The 6,751-nt window shown below is 39.9% G+C and overlaps 1 protein-coding gene across 1 annotated transcript in view; it reads right to left on the reverse strand.

Annotated features, from left to right (window-relative positions):
• Window positions 1-6,751, reverse strand: part of mmrn2a (multimerin 2a) — a 35,979-nt gene that overhangs the window by 26,310 nt on the left and 2,918 nt on the right. The window lies entirely within an intron of this gene.

Consider the following 6,751-nt stretch of genomic DNA (forward strand, 5'->3'; position numbering starts at 1 on the left):
AAATTAGGTTCCTCTGGTTCCTCCTAGTGCTCCTAATGACATTTCGAAGAATCCACCAGGCCTGAATGAAGACAACCAATCCAGAACAAGTCAGAGGAACATGATTTTTGTTCACAGATTATCTTTCTCATGTACTACTGTCAGAACACAGTGAAAAGTTCAGCAATAATGACGAAAAGTATTTTTTTATAAAAGTTACCACTGCAGCTTTAACTGAAACATCAGAAAAAAACAGACTTTGTTAGTGTGACTCACTCTGTGCGTCAAAATGGCCTTCAATTGGAGAATACACAAACTAAAATTTACAGATACCTGCAGGTTTTCTTTTTTTAATGTTTTTTGTGATTGAGTTAAGCTATCCAGAGACAGAACACAAGGTGGAGTCACAGTGAAAATCTCAGTAATATAATTATACATCTATTGTTTCTACATGTGAACAAACTCCTCTGATTCAGAAAAGCCCTGTGTCATTTCCTCTGGTGTCATTTCCTGTGGAGAGCTGTGACATCACTGAGGGTCAACAGTAAAGGAACAAACATACACATACGCATAGTTGTGTGTACAGGATGTCCCACCTCATCCTGAGCTGCTATACACACACCAAAAATATATTTTAATAAATAACAATAAAAACTAGAAACACATTACAGACTATAGAATAAGAATAAATAAAATATAAAGTACAAAGTATGCCCCTTTAACCATATTTCGCATGTATGTTGCATGTATTTTATGCTTTCCGTGTGTCATTTAACATAGTTTGAGATGGCACATTTTATGAGTTTTGGATGTGCAGTTAAAGGATGAAGTCAGGTGACCTTTGTCGTCATGGTAACAATAGTCAGATTGTGAAACAGTTGCAGTTTGGTTAGGTTTAGGAAAACATTATGGTTTGGGTTAAAATAAGTATGTTACTTATGTCACTAACTAACTAAATTAAATATGTTACACAGTAAAGCAAGAAAAACTTTATATTAGTTAACGTTGACTTTTGGTTTCATACGGGACTCTTTACTATGACACCTGATAATTTATTCCTCTTCAACATTCATGCATAAAATGACGTGCTGTCTCTGCCAGGACATCCTTTGTCCCCTAAACAGTGTTTGACAAACACTGATTTTTAAGATGAAACTGCTTTACTAAATGCTTTTACTGGTTTTAATCTGATTGTTTTGGAGGGGAGGAGACCTCTGCAGATAATTCGGCTCCTGGTAGAAATCTTCTGAACAATGAACACTGAAGGAATCCTAACTGGGAGAAGCTGACTCAGTGATAGCAATGGTGGTGAAGACAACAACTCCCATGATCACACACTACTTTATCTGCTGTTACTGTTTTTATGTGAGAGACACCCTGTACATTTAAACCACGATAATGGGCCATCAATAGTTACACTCAGAAGTTCTCAGTATTTGTGCTTATTGCCAGTTGAGGGTTGGAATCCAAACATATCGGACTTTGTCTTGGAAATATTTAAAACCAACTTGTTGCACTCGACCCATTCTGAACGTCTATTAGGGCATCACTTAGAGCGTTGAAGAGGTACCGTTTGCCTAGACATGGCAGCACTGTGCAGAATGGTGTCATCACTATATATAATACATATATCTATATCTATACCGTAGAGCTCCATTGTTGTCCAAAAACTATTAAAAACACATCAATGAGCCACTTTGTTGCACTGTTCCTTTATTACCGTGAACACACACACACACTATAGTTTACTGCCCTAAATACTCACAAGAGCACCAAATGTGGATTAATCAGCAGCATAATGAGGAAATGTTAATTATGAAATGGTGACTGATTAGAGCCTACTTATTTGATTTAGTTATGAAGTGGGTTAGAACGCTGGTCTCTGGTGTCAAAGTTCTGCACAATACAACCAGCCTGACCTCTGACCTCTAACTAGTGTGCAGTACATGACTGTTCATACGGGGTATACGGGGTATGCACGCAGAGTTGGTTGTATCCAAACACACCTTCAGGCTCACTCTCTCCTCTAGAGCACTTTCATGCCCAGGTGAGTTTGAAAACATCAACAGAGGGCTCAGAGGAAATTTGGGGATTTGAGGGCGCTGGAACAACATCAGAGAAATCTTCACCTTCAGGTTAATTTGACTTGTCAGACTGAGCTTTAGGAGCACGATCACATCAACTAGAGCTTTTCTCTTTCTGTTCATCTTTTCTACTTCATGTGATGAAGCTTAATCTCAGATACTTCCTCCTCTGTCCTCATTCAGTCTGAGAAAAAACTAAATCCTGTGGTCCCATTGTAAAAGCAGACTTATCACATGCAGTTTGTCAGTTACCTGATGTGCAGCAGATTTGGAGTTGGTCAGAACGTCCGAAACCTCCTCCTCTGTCTGATATCAACATTTCATATTTAGCAACAAGAAGTTCTGAGATGAGACATGTGCTGTTGAGCAAAGTGAATCAAATGATGTTTATGTTGGATCACTGAGAATCCTCCTTGGATGCTCTCACTCTGTTCGAGAGGATGATGTTTAACTCATTCCAAGGTGATGAATGATTGTAATTTCCTGGAGTTGAGAATGCCTTTAGAAATCCCATAGAGCCTGCTTGAAGTTGTTGCAGCAGAGCACAATAGTTTTTCCAGGTAAGAAAAGTAAGACATAAAGCAACATCATTAGTGTATAATAAACTGAATATAAGAATCATTGTCCCTCCCAATCCAGAAACTGCCATGGCTGGTCAACAGCTAGAAGTGACTGGAAAACTCATGTGTAATGGTTAAAGTAAAAGAAAATCATTAAGGTCTGGAACAAAGAGATATCTCCTGTTTTTAAACCTGGCTGACAGAGTTCTCTAGTACTTTATACATGGAGAAAATAGGATTTGCTAGGAAAAGCAAGTAGGTTTAAACAGATATGGCAGTCCCTCTTTGACTATATGATAGAACTGAGGAGACCCACATGACACATGACTTATACCTTCAGTTAAATATTTGTTTGTTATATACTTTCCAAAACATAATGTAATTGTAATTGTAATTGTAATTGAAGAAGAGACCAATTATTTTTCTTTCTTTTCTGATTTCTTTCTTCTGAAAGGGAGAGGTGGGATGAAGCAGGTGGGATGAATCATTATGATGAGTCTTAAAAAATGTTCTGCGGAGTGCGCCATGTTGAACCACCATGTTTCTACAGTAGCCAAGAAAGGACAAATCAAACACTGGCTCTAGATAGGGCATTTTGTTGCAGTCTCTGTAGTTTCTCCTACACTTTTGGAAGGAGAGCTGTATTAAAATGGTTGCAATCTGCAACTTCACCACTAGAATCCACTAAATCTACTCACTGGTCCTTTAAGTAAAGTAATGCATTACTTCATTATAAACTAACAAGTAATGTCTAATACATTACTTTTTGGAGTAGCGACCGCAACACTGCTAATAACTGAATAAATGAAGCATGAAGTGATTTTTCAAGTGTCTGTAGACTGGGCCTTTTGCGTTTTTGGCAGCCACTGGAGCTTGTCCTACACACTTTGACTTCACCACAACACGCCACTACATCCTACACACTGGTCCTTAAATAATACAAAATCATATCAATAAATACCAACTATTTCTAACTCCTACGGCTATGGACTGATTATGAGACACTCTGCATGCAGACGGCCCCCCACCCCTCCTACATATAGAACAAAGACTGAGTCGGGCCCGTCATCCAGGTTCATAACCACAAAATAACTGCTGGATTGTGTTGAATGTGTCAGACTGAAGAGCTGTAAACTCGATCTTCCTTCTTTCCAACACAAACATCCAGTCATTGCTTTAATTTTGTGCTGTCATTTTGTAAGAGTAGGCGCCACTTTGTTCAAACAGCACTTCTCATTTTGGACCAAGAATCCTCAAATCTGAAGACATCTCGTCTTTATTTGGAGCTCAAAGTGTCACAGTCACACAGCTGTGATCTGTAAAACTGTCACTTCTTAGCTGCTCTGTGTTTTGGTGACGTTCAAGTAAAGAGATCTCTGTTCCAGAGCGAGACCTTGACTCATCCAGAGAGAGACGGACGAAAACAAGCTGCAGGGTTTCTGCTGCAGGTCCAAGAGTTCAGGTTCAGATCTGAAAGATGTTTGTGAAACAGCCAAAGTCTGAATAATGAGACTTTAGGAACCCTGAGGACCAAACACAACATAAAACTGGAGGGATCTCTCATAATAATGGCATGTTCACATAGAAAGACAAGCACATTTTTTATGCACTGAAATTACATACAAAGTCAGTGCAAAGAGGTAAAATATATATTTTCAAGGAAGCTGAACATAGTCAATTTGAGCAAAAGAATGTGCATATATAGCAGGGCTGTGCAGTGTGTTGTATGAGGAGGACTGGGTAGAGTGGAGGGAGCACAGGGAGCTGAAGAAGAAGCCGTTCATTTAGCCACCAGTTAAACCAGCAACTCTGATGAAGATGAGTCCAGCTACAGGTAGGTGACCTGATGCAGCCAGGACAACCTAGAGCTAAACGCTCGAAAGAAAGTAGAGCTGGTAGTGGACTTACCGAGCCCCATCAGGACCAAAACCTCACATCACAAGAACAGTTTCTTTCAATCTGCACCTGGCCTCATCAACAAGTCCTGGGACCCCTACTGACACTGACTCATATACCCCCACCCCTACAGATTACATTAATGTTACATGGTAAAGTTATCTATTGTCTTTTATTGTCTTTATAAGATTCTTTCATATATTATTGTTAATCTTCTATTTTTGCTTCTTGACGTGCAGTACTTGCTTTTATCATTATTCATATTTTGCACGTACTATGTTTATGTTCGGTTTTACTTTACTGGGATCCAAATGAGCAAATAGCCCTAATCGATAGAGACTCCATTCAGAAATTGTAAAAGTTGTTTGCTTGTCATCTTGCAGACAGACAATGAATTCAGACTTTTTACAAATTGGCATCATGATGTAGTTTAATGAACACCATTTCCCATAAGTCATAGGCATGTTAAATGCCACAGCTCTCCCTTCACGCTGTTAAAAGTATCTCTTCCTACAGTTCAGACATCTTCACATCCAGCTGTAACTTCCATAAATCCCACCACAAACACCTTATCTGACTGTTAGTCATGTTCTGATTCACTGTCAGCAGCAGAGTTCATCCACCTGCATGAACATCAATCTGATAAGTCTTTATCTAAATATTGTCTTATCAACTTTCCTTTGGACGTTGAGAGTCGTCCTTTCATCTGGCAGCTGGGTGTCTCTGCCTCCTGATAACGGCTGAATGAGCAGTAAATGATGCCTTCATGGTCACATTATCTCCAGCTCTCTTTGATCTGAATGTCAATGAGCGTCTTTTTCTTCTTCTGATGAGTCCAACAGAGGCAGCACGTGCTCTGAGCACCTGGAGGCTGAACTTTGAAGAACAGCAGAAATTCAAGCAGCTGAGGAGGTTGAACGTCACAACACCAAGAAAAAAAGAACAAATCTTCCTCTCAGCCTGGAAAGCCACCATGATGCTGAGCGAGGAGAAAGGAAGACTTTGTGTATACTTCAAAATAAGAGCATATACTGTTAATATTTGTCTATCTCTGCAGCAGCTTTCAAGTTGACTTCATAGAAATGAAGTGAAACCAATGGCTGCCTGGAAGGAAGGAAGTTAATCTTAAAACTAATGAAAATAATCAGCAGGATTGCTTCTCAATTGACTACAACATGTGAAAACAACAAAATGCTTCTTCAATCTTTAAGGGCCTCTCAAGATCTTCTTTTCTGAGACCAGCAACAAACTTTTTCACCTCTACTTCATCAGTGCCTAACTACCTTGTTGACCTCTGACCTCTAAAGCATGCACAAACCCCCCCGTCCAACCAATCATCAACCCTCAGCCTCTGAAGATAACGCTGAGGCTAAAAAAACAGAGCAACCCTGGAAAGCTGCTCTCCATTACAGCAACACAGCGGCGAGTCCCAGCACAAAGAGCTCCGTTTGTGAACGATGTCATTAAAGCAGCGTTTAAAGTTGGGGGGGTCAACGTTGAGGAGTTGGGTATTTGAGCTAATGGAGGGTTGTTTTGTTAAGAGCCCTCAGCGATCATTTTATCAGGGAATCTGTGGATGGGTCCTGCAGTTTAATGTATGGATGTGGGTCAGAATAATGACGAAGGCCTGTATGAGCGCGCTCCAAAAAAATGTCACCCGAGACATTTAATCCTCTTATTTAGTCTGTCACACATCTCACCGCTTCCAAACGCATTTTTAAAAACTACAGCAAATCAGTCCACTTCTGATCTGGGGGAATGTGATAGATTCCTTTTTTCAGTAGGAAAAGGACAAATGGAAAATGCACACATTTTTTATCTTTATGCATTGCACAGTGGTGTTTTATGCCAAGTTCATACTACATGACTTTAGCCCTAATTTTCTACTCGGCAACAGTTTTTGGAGCTCACTGACAAATGCCCTCAAATGGCAAATTGGCGCTCACTTCTGTGGGGATGATCGCTATGTGTGTACTGTTCGAAGACGTGACCCTAAGACTTCGATGGGATCTCACCGATGCCCGAAAAATATCTAGCTGGCTAAATGGAGCCCCTGCAATGAGCTACAGCCAACGAGACCTGGGTACCCTCGTAGGTACTTTAGTAATGACCAAAAAAACTCATCAAATACTTATTGACACATAATGGATTGTTAACAATGTTATGTTCAATTTAAGGTGTATCTGATCCACCAACCAACACTTCTTTATTTTTGAAACAGCTCTTATTCCC

The sequence above is a fragment of the Morone saxatilis genome, unplaced genomic scaffold, assembly GCF_004916995.1.
Source record: "Morone saxatilis isolate NCDOM2014 unplaced genomic scaffold, NCSU_SB_2.0 Contig19, whole genome shotgun sequence".
NCBI lineage: Eukaryota > Metazoa > Chordata > Actinopteri > Moronidae > Morone > Morone saxatilis.